Raw genomic sequence first — 25,587 nt, 5'->3', positions numbered from 1 at the left:
TTTATAGGGTTTTTTTTTTTTTACACACACACACACACTGTATTTTATTTTTACAAGAGATAAATAGACTGACACCAAGCATTGTACATGGATGACCACAACAATTTTATAGGGTTTTAATTTCAGGTCAGTTTATACAATCATGTTAGGGAACTTATTTCTAAATCATCCTTTTTGGTTTTTTTCTTAATATTGATTGATTTGCTCTAAGTAATTTATTTGCTTATTTAGGGACACACCTATTCTTGGTCTAGTAACATCATTGTTCAGACTTGCTCTAGATTTTGTATTGGGTCCAGACATATTTCCTGAAAAAATTGAAAAATGCAAATTTAGTTGTAAAGCTTCCCGTATCTTGGACATGAGGGACAACAAATTACCATTTCAAATAAATTTAAGTTCAGTTTTCAATCCAGTGGAACAATGTTCCATTGTGTTTCAGTGGTGGCTTGGTGTGCATACTAGATGAACAAAACAACATGAAAATATAAGGGGGAGAATTCTCCTGCTCTTCTGCTCAAGAGGACAAATGAAGGCTTTGTTTCCCTGTGTTCTAGCTCAGCTGTCAAGTTCAGAGCATGTGCCCTGACTAACTATTTGCAACAGAAAGGCTTAGCCAAAGCAACACAATCTTCAAGTGGGCGCCATTGTAGGAGGCTTCTAGTTTCATATCCTTTTTTCCTGTGTGAATGTGCCTTTCCACCACGGTCCTGCGCAGCTATTCCAACAGTGTTGCCTTCTCAAGAGTAGTGACTGCTGTGTGACACACGAAATGTCGTTGATAAATGTGATCTGGAAGTCACAAAATGCTGACCCAGCAGTAAACTGATAGCCACTGACTTGACTTCCAGAGACCTGTTCTACAAAATCATGAAGTGGAACCTTGAAGGCTAATTAAACTCTTGTTGAGCTCTCTGGTTGAGATATTGATTCCAATCAGAAGTTAGCTACTTCTTATTAAAAGGTAATCCAGGAACCAAAGAATTTTCCCAAGATAAAGAAGCTGTAAAGACCTTCCAAACAGTGACACATCATTCATAAAGATGACTCTTAAACTTGAGGTCAGGGCAGAACATTCCTAATCCAAAATCCTTCTTCTGAAACAACCTCTTCCATGAGCCATGTGATCTGCTAAAGTCAAAGACTTTCCATAAAGAGAATTCATCACTCAGAATTTAATTCACTTTCTATAATATGGATTCCAATTTTCGCAGCACGTTGTTATCTATTTAATAAAACTGGGGCATGTGTGTTGTCTTCATTAAATGATTTAAGAATTAAAGTGAGGTTTCAGTGTTTTATTTATTATTATCTTTAAAAGTTGCAAGCATTAATATTGCACAGTTTCTAATTTTGTCATGGGTTTATTAAATAAAAGGCTTATAAAAGTAAATTACTCATTTCTCATAACCATCAATTTCTTTATGTGATCAAAGCTTCTGAACTTATAAACAAGCCGTGACTACCATAACTTTTTCTGTTTTGAAAATACTAGAATTTAGAATATGAGGCTTTCTAATTTCAAAATAGGGATATGGACTCTTGAAAGTCTGCAAGAGTTTATATGCCTCCTTCAGCAACTGAATTCCAGGGCAAGACATGACTCTAGGGGATAAAATGCATGCAGTGTGGAACAGAGTTACACAAGATGGAAGACTCCTCCAGCCCTCAGGTAGTCCAAGACAAACAACAACTTTAGACAAAGAGTGCTTCATCTAGAAATTTTGAAATCTTAGGCAGGGGAGAATTTTTCAAGGATGAAATATGCATGAAATTAAAAGGAGTAAGAAATCTTTTAGAATTGGAGGTGCCCTAGGAAATTTGGTGGGTGGGGATAATGGGGAGAAACTCATTTCCTGTCCTATGTGCAGGTTTCTTTATTCATCTTTCTCACCCCCATGCCCTTCTCTTTTATCCCCTCCCTGCCTTTTCTCTCTCTCTCTCTCCTCCCCCTGCCCCCATTCCACAGCCTGGCATGCCTTTGTTGTAAGGAAAGTGAAGTGTCAAATAGGTAATAAGTACATGTCGGCCACTTGGTGTAATTAAATGAAAATTGGAGTTGAAATAAGAGGAATGGTATTTAGTTCCAGCTCTGCAGCTTACAAACTGTGTGATCTCGTAAAAGTCACTCAACCTCTCTGAACTTCAGTTCTCCCTGATGTTACATCTACTATCCAAGATTGTTGTGAAGCACAAATAAAATGATACAAGTTGGAGTGTTTCATACACCATAAATGAGCATTGACCAAATGCAACTATTGTTACATTTTATGTCTGTGTTTTGTCTTGTATTATAACTGCTTCCATAGATTTCATACCCCTCTTATCAGAATGCTCAGATTTCTTGGGGGTAATCACTGTTTCTTAGTCATCACACACACACACACACACACACACACACACACACACACACACACACCCCACTTAGCACTATGGGTTTGTGCAGAACAATGATTTTTTTAAATGGAAATAACTATATTTTAAAATAACAAAACAAATTCAGGTCATATAGGCTTTTGTATAATCAAATTGTATCTTCGGAGAGGAAGCCAATGCATTCCAAGGGGCAGTTCGGGAGCCCCAGCTACGGGAGCGGCTCTCATTCCCAGCTTCAGCCCCCCTCACGATTCCCATCTCCACAGTCAGCCAATTTCAGCTTCTCCTTCTCTCTTAGAATAGCTCACACTGTCTGAATGTGCTTACATTCCTGCCGTATCCATATCTGGGTCCTATTCTAGTCAATGCTGCCTTGCTAGAACTGTACAGTACTAAGCACACAATAGGATTGATTTCTGTTCCTTTTTAAGTTCCAAACGTTACACTCTGTTCATGCCATTTTTAAGAAAAAAATATGCCACTATTTCTGATACTTCTGACTTCTTTGGAAATGAATTCACTCTTATTTTGATCCATGAAACAAAATGTATACTTTCTATTTCTTGTGACCGATTTAGTGGATTATTACGTTTGCAGGCATTCTGATTTTCAAAATTGGAATTTCCATGAACAGTTTCAAAGACAAAGAAAATAGAGGGAAGAAAATCTGCTGCTGCTTTTGACCTGGGTTACCATAACAGAACGAATATATGCTACTGAAGCTTGAAACACCTCAGCCTTGAACACTCATAAAATTCTAGTCTCACAGGGTACAGCAACTTATGTGCACCGAGCAGTCAAGGGGTTAAGCAAGCTTTCTATTTTATGGGCCCTTAAATCCTAAGTGATGTTCTGTTTTGCACATTACGAGGGCAGCCATGAAAGGATATATATATAACTTTTTTTTTTTTTAATTCTTCACATCACCTAAGATTTTGAAAGCTTGGTAACATCCCAGGAGCAAGAAAAGCATAAAAGCATTCACCAGACACAGAAGGCAGAGTAGATGCATTAAGATTAGTCACCACTTTGGAAAATATATGTGCATGCACACACACATGTACACACAAAGGAAACAATTTCAGAAAGGTTTCAGGTTTGCTTTTATTAAAAAAAAAATGTGAGCTCTAGAACACTTGAAAGAAATTTTTTAAATGCCAAGGTTTCTCTGTAACCTGGGAACATGATCAAATATGGAAATACCTATTTAAGTTTTATTTCTAAAAATACAGTGTGGTCATTGTTTCTTGGTTCACATTACTTTTTATGGATATGAAACATCCTTATAGTGTAGTTTTAAAATAAAATCTTTTATTTCAAACATTGATAAATTCCTCAAGGTCTTATATTCTCTAAATGTTATGGATATTAGTTTTATTTCTTATCTTTTGTAATTCATATTAAGATATCATTGTTGAAGGAATAATCTATGTAAAATACTTCTATATTCTGCATTTGAAAGCATTCACTTTATGGACTGAAAGATTATAATAGGATACAAGTGTAGGGAGATGAAATTCATACTTATGTTTTTGCAAAATTCAAAGTGTCTCCTTTTTTTTTATAAAAGGAAATCAATAACCTGCTATGCAGAAATACTTAAAAGAGAAAAAGAATAGCAAAAAACCTCCATCTTTTAAATATAAGACAGTATACACACATACGACAAATATACATGTTCAGCCTTTCTTCATAATTAGAAACAGTTTTAAATTAGACCCATGGTTAATGAAAAAATCTTGGTGTTCATCGCTCTGTATTAGATATAACTGAAGCAAACTATTTTAATTAAGTGATTCTAACTGGGCAGGGAAAGTACAAGAACAATATTGTTTCAAACTCAAGCTGGTGAAAATTGAGTGCAAAAATAACAGGGTTATAAAATACAGATAATAGTGCATAGCTTTTAGGATCGTTATTAGAGATAAAATAATAGTTGCAAATTACTTAGTGTAAAACAAGCACTTGATAAAGTTGGCTGTTTTTATTATTACTTATTATTGATTTACTTATTGACAAAATATGAGGATAATATCTATCTTTCATGGGTTTTAGTAGGATTAGTGGTATAAGTGATATGTTTTTTCCTGCACTTATTTAAATGCTATGTTTTTTCACCTTTAATCTATTAATGTGGTGGATTACACTAATCAATCGATATGCTCATAGTAAATCAAACCTTCATTCCTAGTATAAATTCAGTTTGGGTATGCTGAATTACCTTTTTATACATTGGTAGATTTGTTTTGCTTATATTTTGTTTAGAATCTTTGCAGTTCTATTTATGAATTAATTTAGCTTTTAGTTTTTCTTTCTCATATTGTTTTATTTTGCTATTTAATACAAAATATTGGGGAGTTTCTATTTTTGTTTATTATATAGAAGAGTTTATTGAAAACTGGAATGACTTGCTTCTTTGATTATATGATTGATAGATGAATTTTAACTAATTATTCAACTTACTTGTTATATAATATTTTAAGATTTTTTTTTCATTTCCTCTTGAGACAGTGTTGCTAAATTATCTTTTTCTAGGGATTTACTAATTTTGTCTTGGTTTTAAAATTTATTGGCATAAATCTACTTTCAAAAGATGGCTGTAATAAAATACCCACTTCGAGGAATTGCCACAAGGATTAAATGAAGTAATAAATATGCACAGCACTTAGAGCAAGCCTAATACATAACAGATATTCAATAAATGTTAGCTACTTGTCATTACTATTATTATCTTTTATATATCTGCTCTATTTGTAGTTATATCCCATTCTTTATTTCTAGTACTTACTTGTCCCATCTTTTTTTTACTTGTTCAAACTTTCCAGAGCTTTGTTAATTTCATCAGTCTTTTAAAAGAACCATCTTTTTTTTTTAACTTGATTTTCTTGCTATGTATTCTTTTTCTGGTTCATTAATTTTTGCTTTGATTTTTTAAAAGCTCTTCTTTCTACTTTGCCTTTTGTTCCCCGCTTTTTTCCATCCTCTTATGTAGTATGCTTAGCTCATTAAATTTTAGCTTTTGTCTTTTCTAAATGTAATGTTTCTGAGGATTTATACATTCCTCTAAGACCTCCATTAGTTACAGCCAACAAGTTTTTTTTTTTTCTTTTTATTGAGAACAAAAACACATATAGTGAAATGAATAAAATGCACTGATCTTAACCATACATTTAGAAGAAGTTATATGTTTATATAGCTGTGACTACACCAAGATCAAGGTATGAAACATTTCAAGTACTCAGAAGTCCCCTCATATCTCAACCCAGTCAATAACGTCCCACCCTGAGATAACCACTTATATTAACATCTATCCCCCATGGATTAGTTTCGCTCTTTCTTCACTGTCTTATGGAATGATACAATGTGTTCTCTTTTGTGTTTGGCTTCTTTGGCCCCAAACAATGCTCCTGATTTTTATCCTTGCTGTAGTATCAGAGATTCACCATTTTTTACTGGTACTAATGTATCATACTTCATTTAACATTCTAGTTTAACATTCTAATGTTAGTGGGCATTTGTTTTTTTTCTAGAATTTGTCAATCATGAATAAAACTGGTAAGAAATTCTGATACATGTCGTTTGATGGACCTATGCATCCCACAAGTTTTGCTATGCATGCTATGTAGCATTTTCATTATAATTTAGCTATCAGTGTCTTAAAATGTCCATTAGAATATATATACATCGTTTTCAAACACTTGTTTTTAGTTATCTGTTTTGTCATTCATTTCAAAACTAATTGTAATACAATGGAATATTACTCAGCCATAACAAGAAACGAAATGGAGTTATTTGTAGTGAGGTGGATGGAGTTAGAGTCTGTCATACAGAGTGAAGTAAGTCAGAAAGAGAAAAACAAATACAGTATGCTAACACATATATATGGAATCTAAGGGGGAAAAAAAAAAGGTCATGAAGAACCTAGTGGCAAGATGGGAATAAAGACACAGACCTACTAGAGAATGGACTTGAGGATATGCGGAGGGGGAAGGGTAAGATGTGACAAAGTGAGAGAGTGGCATGGACATATATACACTACCAAACATAAAATAGATAGCTAGTGGGAAGCAACCGCATAGCACAGGGAGATCAGCTCTGTGCTTTGTGACCACCTAGAGGGGTGGGACAGGGAGGGTGGGAGGGAGGGAGATGCAAGAGGGAAGAGATATGGGAACATACGTATATGTATAACTGATTCACTTTGTTATAAAGCAGAAACTAACACACCATTGTAAAGCAATTATACTCTAATAAAGATGTTTAAAAAAAAAAACTAATTGTAATGTGGACAGAAAATATAATTTGAAAAATATCACTTCTTTGAAATTTGTGGAAATTTGATCTATGATTAATTTATATAAGTGGCTAAAGTATACTTGAAAAGAATGTCTATTCTTAACTTGTTTAAATATGATATTTGACTTGTATCCTTTATATCAAGTTTGGCTTTTATATCATTCAAATCTTTTTTATTTGTTTCAGTGTAATAACAATGAGAGAGGTATATTAAAATCTCACAATAATGGTGACCTTTTCAATTTCTCCTAATTTTGTTAATTTTTGCTTACTGTAATTTTAAACTCTTCTATTAGGTTTCTGCGAGTCCAAAATTATTATATTTCTTCAATAAATTGAACTTTCATTGAACATTTTTTGTGTCCCAGTTTCCTCATCTGCAAAATGGAGATAATGATGTACTTCACCAAGTTCTAATGAGAACTTGTAGATTCTTTTGTATATCACACCTTCCTTCTGGAATCTTTTTCCTACTTCCTTTAGAAGTTTCTATAGAGAATGCTTTTACTTTGTTGTCTAAACTTGTTTTTATTTCAACCTTGATCTTTAAGGGAAGTTTTGCAATCTAAGTTGACAGTCATTTTTCTGTTATACTCTGATGGTATTATTCTGTTGCCTTATGGTTTCCATTGTTTCTATTTAGAAACAGGACTTTTGTCATTTTTTTATACGCAATCTAATCTTTCTGACTACTCTTCAGAACTCCTTTTTGCCTTTTGTCTTCTTCCACTTTATTTTAGTATAGCTAGATTTATTTTTATTTATCCTGCTTGATATTTATTGAGCTTAATGAATAATACATTTTAGTCTTTTATCAATTATAGAAAATTCTCAGCTATTTTTCTTTGAATATTGCCTTTCTTTATCTCTCTGTCCTTTTTCTCTAAATATGAGTATACATTTTAGACTCCCTCATTCTTTATGACTCTTATTCTTTCTTTCCTATTTTCCATCAGGATTGTCTATGCTGCAATATGTTGAATAATTCCTTCAGATCTATCTTCCAGCTCACTATTTATCTTTTCAGCAGGATCTAGAATCGTTTAAAAATTAGTGGATGTTTTAATTTCAATTTTTATATCTATAAAATTGAAAAGTGTACATAAATTATACTTTTTATTATGTTATTTTAATGTTGTATTTTCATTTATATTTCTACTTTATTATATTATTTTTATTTATATTTTATTTCTAAAAATGTTATTTGGTTATTTTTCAGATCTCACTAGTTAAGTTTATAGTTCCTTCTTTTGTCACATTTTAAATTCTGTCTTATATTTATTAAAACACATTATATATGTGTTTTATGTTTCATGTCTGATAATTCCAATATCTGATGTCTCTTCGGGTTTTAATCTGCTGTTGAGTTGTTTCTCCTGACTCTTGGTTATGTGCCTTTGTCTTTCATGTGTGTTGCAATTTTTAAAATAATATTCTGTTTTCATTAGAACTGTATTCGTGGGAATTATTTGAGGCTTGGATGGAGGGGGCATTCCTTCCAACAGGTTTTGTGTTTGTTTTTGCAAGGTGTCTGGGCCATCATAAGCCCTGGGCATCTTAAGCTACTTTTAAGCTCCAGGTTTTTATCTCATTAACCAGTTCAAGTTGGTTAATACCTTCTGGAGCAGTGGACCAGCTTGGAGATGAAGAGATTTGGGGGAGGGGACTGCTGGGTGTTTATCAAAACCCTAGTTATGCTTTATCCAAATAGTTTACAGAAAGCATTGGGATTTAAAATATTCTTTTTTCACTGCAACAGTTATAATTTTATTCCAAAATCTTCCATCATTATCTTCTTTTATTTTTCTTTCTTTCCACTCCCAACATTAATCTGTACCCTAAGATAATATCACATCAGGATATTGTAGAAAAGCATCTTGCAAGATATTTAGGGCCACCTTCCTTATACATACGTGGGAAATCTCCTTCATCATCTCAGACTGTGGGACACTCTCTCCTCTTCCAATGCCAATATTACTTATTGCTCTTACCACTATGATGCCCTTCCTCCAGCTCTATTGGATTGAATACACATATTCTTTCTTTACAACTAAACTGTAAGGTTCTATAGTCAGGGACAATGTCTTTACAGTTGTATATCCTTCATCATCTTTACAATATACTGGATAAAGTAAGTATTTAGAGAAAATTTGCTAACTGAGTGGTGGTTTGTCTCTGCCAAACTTTGGATCATGCTGTGAGTGTGCCTTACACTACATTGTTCTCATGTTTGGCTTGCTAACTTGATCTTTCTTCCTGGAGGCTGCCTCTGCTTCTTCCCTTTCCCAATTCCTATTTTTCTAACCCTCGTCTACTCTGTTTTCAATTTCAACCCTTTTAGAACAACAAGGTCTTTGGGGCAGCAATTATCTCACTCATAAATATCCATGAAATTTAACCTAAAAGCAGACTAAATGTCTTTTATTCCAAATGTCTGGCTTTCATTAGTCTTGACTTTGTTCCTTGGGATCAGACAGGTGAACCAGTGCTTTTCTTCTAACACTAAATCGTTAAAGGAAAAGAGGAAGAAGAGCCTTCATAATACCAGGTACCCATCTGCTATGCTAACGACTTGTCTGCCTTTCTATTCCTGCAGCCTTTAGGATCACCTCACTCCCAACTGCATGTGTTACACTTTGGCAAACCCAAGGATCAATCCTGAACTTCAATGTCAGCATACATGGAGTTCGAAGCAGTGTTCCGCCGGCATAGCATCAAGAACACCCTCTATCTCAGTCTCTTTAACTGTGTGGCTTTGCATCCTAATTTGAGCAACTGAAGTATTTTCTTTCTTTCTTTTCTTCTCATGCCTCTGGCTCTGACTCAATACCTAGATGGCCTGCTACCCCTCATTTACCTTAGGTTGGGTCTTGTCCATATGGAGTCCTGTTGTTGCTGGCCCCTGATGCTGCCTGTGTTCCTTACCTTTTGCTAAGACTTTGCATCTCCCGAAAGCTTATTTCACATCTCAATATTCATCTGTTGTCTGAGTTTACTTGTTTCTTTGGTTTGCAGAGTATTCATATGAGCTGTTGCTTATGGAAGACCACTTATCACCAAGTTGGTTACTAAAACTTTTACAATAGTCAAGGAAAGGAAATAAAGATGCAGCAGTTACAATAATTGGAAACAGATAACTCTTATCTCTGCTTCTAAATCTTGAGCTGACAGAGTCAATATTCCAGTGCTTTGGGCAGTAGATATGAATGCATCTGGTAATGGGTAATATGACTGTGTTAAAGGTATGGTTATAATTAGAAACATCAATTTTTAGGGAACATATATTTTAGACACATAATAGTGTCATTAAACAAAAAAATCAAATAATGCCCACCATCTCCCTAAGACTAATATATCTCCACTATGTTAACTCATTTTATTTGCCTAAGTTGTTTGTAGGATACAACAAACTGTACAATGTAAGAAAAGTTATAATAATGCCATTAAAATTGATTTTCATGTTGTCACGATTGTACAGTAAGTCATCAAAATCATATTTTAATACTCAAATCTCTAAAAAAAAATCCATACGACCTAGTTTTTACCTCTTCTCGGACTTGAGGGATTTCTGGAAACACCATCTCTGAATTCTTACTGTTTAATAGGATAGGGTCAGTGGAGAGGGAGCAAAAATTGATAGAAATATACTTTCTACAGATAGTATTTGGCAGGAGTGGGGCACAATCAATATGAAACCTCTGGTTTCCTACTATTACACAGAAAAACACAATCTCAAACTTTTTTAGCAGTAAAGAAACATATTAAAATCAATATTAAGCACAAGAACATATGGGTCCAAAGAAAATGCCAGATGAAAACCCTGTGGAGATCAATATAGGGACAAAAAATGTCACATATTTTCTTTGTGAGGTTGTTGCTAAATGAAGAAATTCATATTCGTGACATTGACAATGTGCAAGATTCTTTCATTAAATAACATCCAGCTTTATGTGCCTATTATAATGCTGGGCTTGTTCCAAACTCTCTTCATCCATTTTTGGCCTTTGCTCATGGCGGATGTTCAGACACACCTGGTGAGAATGACTTGTGTTACTTTCAGCCTGGGTGTAGGAACAGTACAAGGCGTGAGCTGGCAGTGGTGGCAGCCTTAAGAGACAGAGTATGGAGGGTGACAGGCTTGGGTACATATATTTATGGGTGACATTTCTAATGTGTCACTGAGGGAAACAAAAGTTGAGAAACATAATTTTATTTATCCTACAGGATTTACTTCTCCCCGGAATAATAAAATTAATACTTTTTTCCACAGTGTCTTTCAGAAATGTCACCTAGTCTCCCCATCTCCTACTCAGAAGTGGCCTTGTGTAACTGAACATTAAGTTAGATAACAAATTCAGTTTAGGTCCATTTATTTGGGATTGTGCTTCCATCAGAGAGCAATTTTGCATTGAGATATGTTTGCAAATTTCAGCAAAATTTTGTCTTTCACTACACAGAGAATTTTCAACACCTCTTTGCATGAAGATTAGGCTCCTGAAGTAGGCACTCCATCAGATCAGGGACCTCTCTTTCTTGGCTTTGTTGCTTTGGCAAAATGTTAATGTCAACAAAGTCATGCTGACAACTCCTTTATGTAATTATCCATCTTTCTAGAGGTGCTGGAGAGGCATCTCTACCACTTATTAGCCACAAGATCAAGGCAGGTCACTCAATCTCATTGACTCTGTTTCCTAATTTGTCAGATGTATATAATATCTGGACTGCCTGCTTCACAGGCTGTAACAATCAAATAAAATGATAGGTATGAAAGTGCTTTTGAAAACTGCTAAGCACTATAAAAATGTGAGGTGTCATTCAACCTGGAATGTGCAATTCCATGAGTATAACTGTAGTGTTTGGGGTGGAGTCAACAAGGCAAATTTTGCATCAAGATCCAGATCTTATTCAGGGGCTACAAAGCAACAGTGAGGTTTAAGCCCCAGTGTAGACAGCCGGCCAAGGTGAGTTTTATCAGTACTAGATCTGCTTTGTTCTTTCAGTGTATTTTTTGAGTCCTTGACCTCATGTACCTAAAAGCTGTCCTTACTAGGAGTGGTTAAAAAGATGTTGTGGCCCTTTGACTCTCAGCATTGTTTGATGAATGAATCCAGAATAACCACTTTAATTTACCAAGAGATAAATGTGATTGTCATTTAAATATGCAAAATTTGAAAAAATTGTTAAACACATTTTCGAATCATCTTGAAAGATATTCATAATTTTGACAAGGATGTGTGAATGTAGGTTCTGATGTTCAGAAGTATAAATAAAGCAATTTGCAGCCCACATTGTAAAAACTAGAGCTGTGCATCCCCCCACTAGAAAACCGTCCTTTGTCTTTCCCCATCACCATAATTAACTAGTTCCTATTCATTAAACAATGAAACAGACAATTAAATAGTAATAATAGTACTTTAATTATGACGGTATTGTTATCTGCATAGAATGTGGAAAGGGAGATCACTTTAGCTGCTTTTAAAACGTTTGCTTGTCTGCTTTTTACATACTGGAGAAGAAAGTGTTCATATTTTCAGAGATTCTAACAAGAAAAAGGGTAGAATCTATATCCTCATAAGGCCATTTCTGATAAACAGGAGTCTCATTTATTAATGGAGTAAGCATTGATTAAGACATGTGAATTCTTAATAAGCATCCTTAGTATTCTTTCAAGAGACATCTTTAACAGTCCTAAGAATCATCCTCAAGTATTTTTAGACACAAGGATGCATGATTAAGATGAAAGTCGGTACATGATGACTTTCAGAGTTTGTTAAGCACCACGATACTGGGGTTAAATCCAACTTAAACTACTCTTTCACTTGCCTTCTCTTTTCTCCTTTGGGTTGAGAGTGATTTTAAGAGTATTGTTATTTTATGTTTCTATAAACTGAATAAATTATCATATCTCCTGTTATACAAAAAACAAGCTGAATCTCCAAAATTTGTTTTGTGCTTAAAATTGGTTAACAATTCCCTACTTTTGGTATTTTATTTCTCCGGAAAATACAGCTTCAGGTATGAACAATTTTCTCTTTTATCACAGTCACCTTTCATCCTATAAAATCTTAGGTCATGGACAGCTTTGGTAATTAGAAAAGAGTGTTTCCTTTCTATTTCACAATCAAATATAAACTTGTGTTTACTAAATGTTATGTTTTCACTTACAAGAAAGGTGATATTGTATGACCATTACATCTAGATGTGAATCTATGCTTTGCCATTTAGAAGCTCTGCAACCTTAGGCAAATAATTCCTCTGAGCCTCTGTTGCATCACCTGTAAAATGGAGCTACATTATAGGCGATGCAGATTAAATGATCATTATATATAAAATACTTAGCCTGGAGCCAGGCTTAGTGAGTGCTTAATAACCTCACTTTTCATTGTTATAGTACATTTCTTAGCCTTTTGGCATACTTCTTGGGACAATGAACCACTGAAACTTCCTAGAAAATATAAAAAATCAGTGATTCTTGTGTTGTTTTTTTTAATCAGGTGCCCTTTGGCTTTTAAATCCTCCTGACACCCTCCTACATGGTTGGTGGGAATGTAAACTGGTGCAGCCACTATGGAGAACCATATGGAAGTTCCTTTAAAAACTAAAAATAGAGTTACCGTATGATCCAGTGATCCCACTCGTGGGCGTATATCTGGAGAAAACTGTAATTCGAAAAGATACATGCAAACCAATGTTCATAGCAGCATTATTTACAATAGCCAAGACATGGAGGCAACCTAAGTGTCCATCGAAAGATGAATGGATAAAGAAAATGTGGTACATATATACACAAAGGAATATTACTCAGCCATAAAAGAAAATGGAAAAAATGCCATTTGCAGCAACGTGGATGGACCTAGAAATTATCATACTAAGTGAGGTAAGCCAGAAAGAGAAAAACGAATATCATATGATATTGCTTGTATGTGGAATCTTAAAAAATGATAGAAATGAACTTACTTACAAAACAGAAACAGACTCACAGACATAGAAACCAAACTTACGGTTACCAAAGGGGAAAGTGAGGGGAAGAGATAAATTAGGAGTTTGGGATTAACGTATACACACTACTATCTATAAAATAGTTAAACAAGGACGTACTGTATAGCACAGGGAACTCTACTCAATATCTTGTAATAACCTATAATGGAAAAGAATCTAAAAAAGGATAGTTATATATATTTAACTGAATCACTTTGCTGTACACCTGAAACTAACACAACATTGTAAAACAACTGTATTTCAATAAAAATTTTTAAAAAATAAATCCTCCTGAAAACAATGACATTTTCTCCCACACAATCTAAGCAGTCTCCAAGGGACATAACAGGACCTTCCTTGCAGTCTCAGAGTGGACTGTTCACCCAGCTGTCCTGACTCCTGCTCTTATTATGTCCAAAACACAGCATTGCTTCTTTCCTAAACTGAGAGACATTAACTTTTCCCGGTTAAACATTAAAAGAGCACTTAAGGCTAAGATCTTAAAAGTTTAAGCAATTCCAGATTCCCTTGGGAGTTCCCGTCCATTTCAGATTTTCTAACGGGTGCTAATGTATCCTCTTCAGGCTCCTTGTGTTTCCTGATCAACAGTAAGCTAATGGCAGGATATTAGCAGGCGATGAGTTAAAAACTTGGACAAAGGAATATTCAATGTAAACATAAATATCAGGATGTGTGAAACTTGGATGTGTGAAATTTTAATTTACAAGGTCAACCATGAGAAAGGTACAGTCACACAACTGAATGTATATTCAGGACTCTGGATTATATGTTTTGCTCTTTGAGTACCCAATGCGTCAGTATTTAGACAACCCCTCAGGCTAATGTTGGGTGTGAGGCTCTTATGTAATCCTGAGTAAATAAATAATTCTCTGTCTTTTTTTTTTAATTTTTATTTATTTATTTATTTATTTTTGGCTGTGTTGGGTCTTCATTTCTGTGCGAGGGCTTTCTCCAGTTGCGGCAAGCGGGGGCCACTCTTCATCGCGGTGCGCGGGCCTCTCACTATCGCGGCCTCTCTTGTTGCGGAGCACAGGCTCCAGACGCGCAGGCTCAGTAGTTGTGGCTCACGGGCCCAGTTGCTCCGCGGCATGTGGGATCCTCCCAGACCAGGGCTCGAACCCGTGTCCCCTGCATTGGCAGGCAGATTCTCAACCACTGCGCCACCAGGGAAGCCCTCTCTGTCTTTTTAATTAAAAAACAATGTTTCTTAATAAGTCTGTGTCAAGTTCTCCAATCAGTCTCACTGTCTTCTGGCAAGGAGGAGAGTAAGCCCAAGAAAACATGCCAGCTGTGACCCCAGCATTGTACGAGGAACCCCTTTAGGCTGAGGAATATGATTCTTTGCACCTGGCGGTATCCGTCAAGATCCCCATTGGACCTGAGAAACACATTGATCTTTAAAGTGCCACACGATCATTTGAAACTCAACCATCTACTTGCATCCTACCAAGGAAGAACAGTTTTGATCAATTTAATCAATTTTTTGCCAAGGTCATATTGTATTTCATTAATTTACTGTCTAGTATCTTCCTTTATTAATTAGGGAGCTCATGAAATCAGAAAGAATTAATACCTTACCTTTAGTCACACAGTACTCCTGAGTGATTTTCAATGTTCCATATCCACAGCTATTCAATTTTATTTTCAACTTATACTTCAGAGTTCATGTAAACACCATTTTGTATTTGATTATAATCTTACTGTTACATCAGTTCCTTAGAACAAATTTTTTGAGTTTTTTGAGTATCTACTTTAAGGCCATTTTCAGGGAAGATTTCACCATGAATAAAACATAGGCCTGCCCTCAGTTGCTTGAATCTCCAGTCAGTGAAGTAAAGACACATTACCTTTTAAGAAAGATGGAATAAAAATAGAATTAAAAAGGTAGACTATAAAAATAGCCACCGAGCAGATTGTGTGCCAAGTGCCTAATATGTATTACCTTATTTAATCCCCTCAATGTCCTATGTGCTAGGCGTGACTACCCCCATTTCACAGGTAGGGAAACTGAGGTGAGAGATGTTAAATAATTTGCCTAGGGTCTTACTACTGTGGAGTGGCAGGAATGAGATTGAAGTCACTCTGACTTACTGTAATATATTGCCCTCATCTATACATAAAACATGCAGACACAGGGTTAAATCCCAAGAAAGAAGATAATAAATGCCATGAGAGGATTCAATCAATTATGATGGAACTTCAGAGGAGGGAAAGATATACTTGTGGCTCCAAATAATCAGGGAAATTTCACTGAAGTGGTGGCATTTAATCAAAATTTTAAAGTACAGATAGATTTAAACCATGTTGGAGTAAAGATCATAAGAGGTGGATGGGTGAGGAAAAGACATTGAGGGGAAGGGAAAGACACTTTCTAGAAAAGTGAATAATCAAATGTGACTGGAGTATGGTCCATATTAAGGAGAGTAGTAGGAGATGAGTTTGAAAAAGTAGGTTGGGTATAGCTGTTGGGAGTGTTTCATTTCTGGCTAAGTAAATTGTACTTAATTTGAGATACAATAGAGAGTTCTAGGAAGTTTTCAAGTAGGAAATTGGGTTAGCAGACATTTGATGCTGTCCAAAATATCCATAAGACATTTGGTCCATGCCAAAAGTTCTTGATATTTGGTCTTGTCCAAAGTGTCCATGAACATACTTGGTACACTTAGTATCAAGGACTAAATATCAAAGAATTTTTGGCATGGACCAAATGTCTCCATGGACATTTTGGATAGGAACAAATATGACCAAATACCAAGGACATTTTGGTGTGGACCAAATGTATTATGGATGTTTCGGACAGGAACTAATGTCCTGCAAGCAGAGAATGACGTGATCACAGCTGTGCTTTAGCCAGCTTAATCTAGGAATGCTGTGGTGGTCTAGAGGAGCCAGCTTGGTCAGGAGCATATTGGTTATTCCAAAGGAGTAAAGCTGGAAAGGTGAGGGTTGATGTGCAATAGGACAAGGCAGAGAGAGGAGTGAAATGTGTCTTCAAGATTCTTGAACCTGAATGACTGTAAGAATTTAATGACAGATAAATAATGACATCAGTAGGGCAAGATCTTAGCTTTCTATGTTTGCTTAGTTTCAGAGGGGGAGGAGATATTTATTTGCTTTGGTGGGAGATGAAGTTGAGGTGTTCATAGGGCATTGTCTTAGTCCACTGGAGCTGCCATAATTGGATACCATAGACTAAGGGGCTTAAAAACAACACAGATTTATTTCTCACAGTTCTGGAGGCTAGAAGTCCAAAATCAGGGTGCCAGCTGACTTGGTGTCTGGTGAGAACCCACTTCCTGGTCTTCTTGCCCTGTCCTCACATGATGGAAAGGGCGAGGGAGCTCTCTGGGGTCTCTTTTATAAGGACACTAATCCTATTTATTAGAGCGTCATCCTCATGACCTAATCACCTCCCAAAGGTCCCACCTCCAAGTATCACCACATTGAGGGTTAGGATTTAACATATGAATTTTGGGGCAGGGGTGCAAACATTCAGTCTATAGCAGACACCTAAGTGGAGATATCCTGAGGGCAGTGGGAAAATTCTGCTCAGAACTTACAGAAGTGGAACTAGAATATCGATATGGGAGTTGTCTGCCTCAATGAAGAGTTACAAGTGAGAAAAATGAGAAGAAACCTGAGGGAACAATCATAGGCAGAGTGTTATGACAGAAGTTTAAGGAATGCTTAATTTTGAGAATAGGAAGAAGGAATTCACCTGGAGGAGGAGAGGGCAATAGGAGGAAATGCTTAATGCCTTTCTTGAGAATCTACTGTGGACCAGAGCCAGAGCTGCATGCCTCAGGTTCAATAACCAGCAAACCTATGAAGCAGTACATATCACGTTCAGTTTACAGATTAGAAAACCAAGACTCAGAGAGGCTGATTTGCTTAAGATCAGACAACAGCATAGTAGGTGAGGGAGTTGGAAATGGAATCTGATGCTCCTGATTCTACCGCCTGTGTTTTTTTTCTAGGTAAGGATTTGCCAAACGTTCTGGAAAGGACCAGATAGTAAATATTTTAGACATTGTGGGCCATATGGTATCTGTCACAACTACTTCATTCTGCTGCTGTCATGCAAACTCAGTCATAGACAATAGTAAATGGATCTGGCTGTGTTCCAGTAAAACTAGATTTATGGACACTGAAATTTGAATTTTATATAATTTTCATGAGTCACAAAATATTATTCTTGTTTTGATTTTTTCCCAGTCATTTAAAAATATAAAAACTCTTCTTCACTCTCAAGGAGAGCAAAACCATGGCAGGCTGGATTTGACCCATGAGCTGTAGACCTTTGGAAAAGGTGTGATGGAGAAAGATAGAAATATATCAAACCACAGAAGTTTGCAGGACTGCGCCCTGATTATTGACTCGAGTCTTTATCTGGTTATTTGCACTGACACAGATTTTGTTTGATGCCTTCTCCTTGAGCCTTTAACAGTAAATTAGCTTAATTACAAACTTCTTAGCGTGATGGCTCTTCTGGAATTGGGGAGTCTCCTCAGGCATAAGTTGATCAGCTCTGTTTTCTCACTTCACTCAGCATATTTTCCTCTCCTTTTTGTCATTCTGTGATGAAGCCTGACCCCACACTTCAAGCCTTTTCTCTAGGGACCTGAGCTGCATTTTAACTCTGGCTCTTGTAGCAGAATCAATCTGCTTGTTAAGGATGATACAGTCTATCTACCTCCATAGTAATGAACTTCCACCATGAGAAGCAAAACAAAGATACTCACTCTCTTCTCATTCTTCAGTCAAAATCACTATTTCAGATTTTGTTCTTCTTGTTTCAAAGCCAAGTATGAGAATTTTGGGGCATTCTGCCTTTTACCTCCTATTCACTTCTTTGTGTAGTTACATTTTTATTTGTTTGAATGCCAATTCTTGGGACCTAGTTCTTCTCTCATACACACATACTCAGGCCTGAAGAAACTCTTTATTTCTGCACATGTGTGCTTTCCTTGGCTTATGTTTTTCTCAAGACTAACTTGTCCTTTTCCTCCCTACTTCTAGCAATGCAATTCTTCTTAGCTTTACGAATTTGGGGGAGATTATGTTTACTAGAAAAGACATGACTGAGAAAGAAATGAGATTCCTTGGTTAACTGGAAGAATATTTGGCAAGGGTAGAAGTTACATTTTACCATCTCCATTTGTCCAGTTCTTCAGTATTCTTCAAGCTGGACCACGCATTTTGAAAAGTTCACAAAGACGTTTCAAGGGCAGGGTCAACCATAATCCACAGTTTCTGGTGAGAAATCAGGCAAGAGTGCGTTGGAAGATCCACAGTCTTTCTTTTCAGGCTTACACTCTCCACTTGAGTCATCTTCCAGGGGATAGCTTTTCTTTGTTCCATTCCTTGCTGACCGCAGGACATTGATACCCCAGCTGTAGAGACCAATAAGCAGTGACTAGATGGTAGATGTAGATGGAATTGGCATATCCTTTTCCAGAAAATAATAAATGAAGGACAGAATGGCTCAACTTGCCTCACTGGCCACTAAGTTTACACTTTTTCTCAAGTTACCTCTTTCTCTTGCTTGGCTCAAAAGAGGGGGCCATATTAATCTCATTCTTTGTTGATCAACAGCATCAAGTGATGATATGGGCCATTTAGAAATCAAAGAAATCCAAAGAGAAGGTTCTGATTGAACAGTCTCAAATCATTGCTTTGAAAAGAGAGTATGAATATGAGTATGATACAAATATATACTCTCATGTAATGAGCACTAGTTATGTACCAGGCCCTTCACTGGTCCTTCACAGACTTGGGTTTATTTAATCCCCATTCTTTATATGAATTACTATTGTCCTTTTATGTAGATGAAGAAACTGAGATGCAGGGGAGGTTATTTACCCGGCTAGGATTTGAAGCAGGTATGACGGGGCTCCCAAATGTTACAGTAGATGACAAGGGCCATTTATATTGATAACCTTGACTTCATACTGAATTCATTTTTTTTGAGCTCTGGGACATCTGTAAACCTTCACGCAGGTGTAACTGGGAGAGAAAAGCAGCTTTCTCCCAGGGTATACAAAATAAAGCTACATGGGTGCTACCAAGCTCCTTGCCAGTTAGAATGGTGGTATTTGGGGTCAGAACCAGGGTGGACTCAGAGGTGTTATTGTTCCCATAAATGAATAGAGTTGCCCCTGGATGAAAGGGCTGCGGGTCTGTGGGCGTACACAGAAGGGCACCCCGGTCAACTAGGAAAGAGTAAACGCTTACTACCAGGCAACATTTAAATAAGAGACGAACAGACTTCAACATTTAACGGGCTGGAAGATGACGTGTTGTGTAATATTTTCAAAGTGGGATTCTTACATACATAATTTATCCCTGTAATTAAAAAGCCTAATTTAAAAAATAATACAGATGCAGCACATCATGGTGTGATTTCTTGCCACAAAAACAAAGTATTATCTTGATAATGCAAAACTATAATTTACATTGTGGCAAAATACAGTAGTTTCACCCACTGCATGATAAATATTGTCTAATTATTTTCCTCCTGATTCTCTCCTTATTCACTTGTTTTGTTCATTAGAGTCCAGTTGTCAGTGGTGGGCCGAGACCTCTCCATCAGCATCTGTGGGGTGAGGACAAAATTCAGGAAGGTCCCTTGGCTTTGTCCCATTGGGTAAGCAAAGCAAATGCCATCCTATGCTTCAACATGAACAGGTATGTCACAGAAGGTCTCCAGGGGGGCTGTGTTTGGTGTGTGCATGCATTTCATTGCAAATTCCTCAAGTCTGCTGCAGACGAGAGCTAGGGGCCTACTGTTACGGGGGTACCTTAGCCATAAATGAGCATTATATTTCTGAGTAGCCCATTCAATTCCCCTTGCTTTCCTCCCGGTTACAGCACCATAATTCTCTGCCGAGAAGGGAGTGTAAATAGCTCTCCCACCGCTGATGCCACTTAGCGGGCTGCAGATTGATGTGGATGGCTCTTTAGCTTTGGAGACTCTGTGTTTCACCTTCACAGTGCACGTGGCTTTCATCGGCCTGGGGTTTCGGCGCCTGAGATAAATCCTTAACTAGAGCTGGGCTCTCTCATGGCAACACATCAGAACCGGTGGACAGAAATCTCAAACATTTTAGAAATTTACAACTTGTCACTCTCTGAGGGCAATGATTTTAAGAAATGATGCCATCTCTACCCACCTTTGCATACTAAGTCTAAAAACCCCGCGCCATCTCTAACTCCAGCTAAAGCGCTGGAGGTCAGAGAGGTTAAGACAAGCTGAAGCTTTGTGCCTGTTTCCCATTATTATGCTAATCATATGCATGGTCTTTCTGCATTTACACAGTCATTTTCATGGCCCCCCAAAATACATCAGTGTTTCGAATAATGCTAATATTTAAAACAGTGACAAATGACTGAAAATTTCAAGTAAAGACTCACATTTTGCCCTTGGCTTGTAATGTTTGGGAGAATGGAGGAAAGATAGGACCTAAAATGTGGTTTTTACATTCTGTTAACTCTTTCTTGTTTGTTTTATTGTTTTTGTTTCCTGCCTTTGGTGTTCATACCATAAGATTCCTAACAAGCTGTTTTTCTACTGTGAGCTTTCTCGTGCTTTTGGTGGATGGTTGAAAATAAATTTTAGGATATATATTAGCATATTTTCTATAAAATTATCTTGGGTTTCTAAGAGTGGCATTCTCCATGAAGAATCTGCTGGTTTTGTGAGAGATTCCAAACCAATCATGATTTTTCCACTTGACGTTCTGAAAACAGTTATTAGTAAATTAGTTAACCTTCTCTTCTCTGGATGAAAACGTTCCAACTAATGTAACCCCTTCTCATCTTTTTCATTGTGTAACACATTCATTATTTTTTTTTATTTTCTTTGCTAAAGTCTGTAGATTAATTTCATCAAACAATTTTAATTAAGCCTGGTGCTATCCTAGGCATTTAGTACATGAAAAGCATAAGAAAAGGAGGAGTCACGTAGACAACAAAGGGTAATAGCATGTAATGCCTGTAACAGCTACATTCCTGAGATGAAAAACCATAGTAAAATACTACTCTGGAGCCCAGAGTGGTTAGTTTAGCCACATTGGAGGGGAGGTGACCAGAGACCTTCCCAGAAGAGGACCAGTGACTGTGGGCGTGAAGGAAGAGCAAAATCTCCCTGGTGGAGAACAGAGAGTGCTTTGCGCGCAGAAGGAAGGGAATGAACAAAGTCATGGATGATCTAGGTGGGAACTGGGGAGAGGGGAGGAGCCCGAGCAGCTGATGCAGTGGGCACCGTAGGGTATTTTAAGAAATGAGGTTAGTTAAGGGGGGTTGGGAACATCTGGAGAAAGGCTTTTAGTGATTCACCATGAATTTAAAAAAAAATAAATTAAGTATCATTCTAATTTTCTTCTAACTATCCCTCAAATGTGGTAGCCCTCATTATCCATATCAGTAATGCTATCCCTTAAATCGTAATATCCAATTAGTGTGCCTGACATCTCCCAAAAGGAAGAGAATGTCCTAAGCTTTATATTTCTTCCCTATTCTCCACTCAACCCTGGACTGTGCGGAGTGTACCCTCTTCCTTCAGCAGGTAGTACAAGAATTGACTCTGAAGTGTCCACTGTCACTAGAACAGTGGATGCAGCTACAGGGCCTTTGCACGGCTCTCTGCACCATATCTTGTGGTGGATATACTGAGTCCCCACCTGTCCTCAGGTTTGCCACATGAAGCATATTTCCTGCTTCTAGAATCAGATTTCTGGATTAAAGCATTGTTTTTAGAAAGCCACAGGGAAAATACCCTCCCTAGTGAAAAGGGAGAACATGGAGCTGTCCCAAACACAGGATTCTTTAGCATGGGACTATTTGTCAGCTGGATTGGCTATCTCTGAATACAGACCACAGGACATGTTGGGTTAACACCCAGTGGTCCTGCAGGTGGAATGCTAAGGCACTAAAGGGCAGGGAGGGAGCAGGGTCGCCATGAGATAACAGGAAGAAGGATGGTCTGAGTACCTCAGTGAAGCAAACTAGGCATCCAGGAGCTGGCCTCACCATACCTCCAGCCCCATCTGTCCCTGCCGTCCTGTTGCACAGGCTCCCCTCTGACGGTACCACCCTGCTGGTGCTTCCCCGAGCATAGCAGGAATCCCGCCTTATATTGCCATGGTTTGCTCATTCCCTTCCACCTGCCGTGCCATCGTACCATGTATGTACTGGGCTAACCCTTCCTCACTTGCTAACAATCCCGAGTTATCACTTTCTCCTCGAATCCTGATGGACCAGGCTCCCTGAGCACCTGTAGCATACCCAGGATGCCTCCCATAAGAAGATTTCATTTTAATAAATTCCATTTACTTTCAGGTGTCCATCCTGCTCCCAACTTCACTGACTACCCTCAGAACCTCAGGTCTGAGGATGGCAGGGACAGGAAACAAGACCAAAAATGGGGACAGAGGCCAGGCCCTGGAGGACCATATGGTTACAGAGGATTTAATCCTGCAAATAATCAGGAACCTTGAAGGGTTTACCTGGTGAATTAAAACTTCAGATTGATCACTTGGTTGGCTCTGTGAAGGGTGGAAGATCAAGGAAAAAGAGAAACTCTTGCAATGATCCAAATGAGAGAAGATACATTAAGACATTTGCAGTAGAAATATAGAGCATGCATCAGTTTTAATTCACTTGTCATTTACATAAAAATGTTTATTGAGCATCTACTTTGTGCCACACTCTCTGGATATAGAGGAGAGGTTAAGACTAACACCATGTTTATTTTTGTGAAGTTTACAATACAGTAGTGGAGGAAGCTATTATCCAAATAATTTGAGGATGTGGCATTGTGGCTGGGGGGAGATTAAGCATTAATCTGTTTATAAAGGTAAAAATTGAAGCCATAATTTAAGGCATGTGAGACAGGTGAAGAGCAAGGAATGAAAGACAAAATTCTGAAATGAGAAAATCTGAAGAGGAATTCTTAAAGTAGTCCACGAATGAATGGATGGGATGAGTCAGATGGGATGACCCGAGAGTGAGTCAGAGGGATGTCTCAGAAGCAAAAGGCTGAGCTAAGATGCCTCATTGAGGTCCTATAACTTAAGGATTAAGAAAGGTGCATTAGAGTTGTCAATTAGAAGGACAACAATGGAATCTGTCACAGTGGTCCAGGGTGGTGTTGAGGATGGAAGCCAAACTGTAGTTGAAGAATAAAGTGATGGGGAAGTAGAAGAGGAGAAAAGCTCACGGAGGTTGACTGGGGGCCAGAGGCGATGGGTTTCTTGGTTTGTTTTCATCTTTCTGGGAGTACTTCATCATGTTGATGGGCAGAGGCAAAGGAAGCAAAGTGAGCAAACAGTATAAATGAGAGGGCTGTGTGGCTGGCTGGCAGAGGAGATCAGCTTAGTTGAGTCAGGGAGGTCAGAGAAATTCCAGGCTATTGGTGTTGAGTCATTCACGTGCCTGCAGACATCACCTGGAAAGGCAGTAAGACTTCAAGATAGATGGAAAAAGTAATCTCTGTATAGTCATGGCATTTAAAACAGTGCCATGCACTTAATAGATATTGTATTATTTGATATGGCAATCCATGGATTATCGCTTCTGGGTTATTTATCTGGTCTGCCACTTTAATACAGAAGAAATGTTGGCTTCATTGAAGTTTTAGTGCAATTGTTCATTTGGGACAAGTTCTCCCACAATTCTCATACTTAATTCCTAATTAATTTCCGTTCCAGGACTCCACATCTTTGTTATTGAAATGATTATCTTGGGACACTGCCAATTTAGTTCTTCTAAGAAAAATCATTTCTAGAAATTCATTAGTAGGTTTAGCTCAAAAATAAAAATTAAGGTAAATCTCTGGTCCAAAGGAAGGATAGAGCAGGGGAAGTAAAGGACCATTTGGTGGGTGACGCCAACACCTGGGCTCCTGGACTGGATAACTTAGACTCATTTCTTTTCCAAATAAAATGCACCTTCCGTATTTTCCTATTGCATTTGTCAAACACATTCAGGACACCTTTTCTACAAATTGCTACCTTAGTTTCAAATTAAATAGTTTCAATCAGCTTTCTTTCTGTCCACAATGTCTAAGCAATACCAAATTTGGGGAATAGCATTTTAATAATGCCATAATTATTAAGGCAGCAGGTGGCTTGTAATGAGATCTTGAAACAGAACTGTTTCCTCTTTGTCCAATCAAAATCCACACTTTGCTGCACTGACGGGAAACACTGAACTGTTTTTCTCAGTTCTGGGGAGATGAATCAATGAAGATTCTGATTATTCTAAAACTTCAAGTTTCTGATTGAACCTGTTTTTGTGTTTTATGTGATGGCGAGATATTTTTAGGAAATGAACAACAACTACACTGGCCCAAAATTAGAAGAAATTCACACAAATTATTCCAAACCTAGTGTGAACAATTAATTCTGAACTACAACGAAGAAGTTCTATTTTTCAATTCTCAAGGAGTTTTATGGAGAGAAACCTGAAAATCTGTGAAAATGCATGCACTTATTCAGCATGAGAGTTCTAGCAATCAGGACTTTTAACAGTTTAGAAAGAGTTATTATTACCTTTTTAAACCCAAATAGATCTGTCAGGTTTTTGTTTTGTTGTTTTTGCATATAGCTCATCAAAATTTCTCAGAACTTACGTTCTCTCTGTTTCTGAAAGTCTTGTCGGTTTAGAAATAAACAGAAACAAGGTCCTCCAACAAAGAAGCAAATGCTCATATTGTAATTTATTGTTTTCTTAAAGTTCACCCTCATAACCTCTACATACGGGTGTGGAGTAAACAGATGACCATTGAGCACAAATATAGAAATACTTCTTATACTGCCAAAATATTAAGAGCTTTTGCTTGGTGGAATCTAGGTATTTTACTTCTTTTATTTCCTACATACCTGTTTGTTTGCAGATAGAAGTAAAAGATTTACA

General features: G+C 37.2%; 1 long non-coding RNA gene across 1 annotated transcript in view; it reads right to left on the bottom strand.

The window, feature by feature from the left end:
• The window catches only part of LOC309666990, a 34,517-nt gene extending 9,259 nt beyond the window's left edge, over nt 1-25,258 (bottom strand). The window contains exon 1 of the long non-coding RNA XR_014267454.1: nt 100-25,258. This is a non-coding gene — a long non-coding RNA (uncharacterized lncRNA). The remainder of the gene's footprint in view (nt 1-99) is intronic.
• Nucleotides 25,259-25,587: the final 329 nt, after the last annotated feature.

This window comes from Balaenoptera physalus (genome assembly GCF_965194825.1).
Source record: "Balaenoptera physalus genome assembly, chromosome: 9".
Lineage (NCBI taxonomy): Eukaryota > Metazoa > Chordata > Mammalia > Artiodactyla > Balaenopteridae > Balaenoptera > Balaenoptera physalus.
The sequence above is the reverse complement of the archived record's forward strand: the minus strand, read 5'-3'. Positions and strand labels throughout refer to the sequence as shown.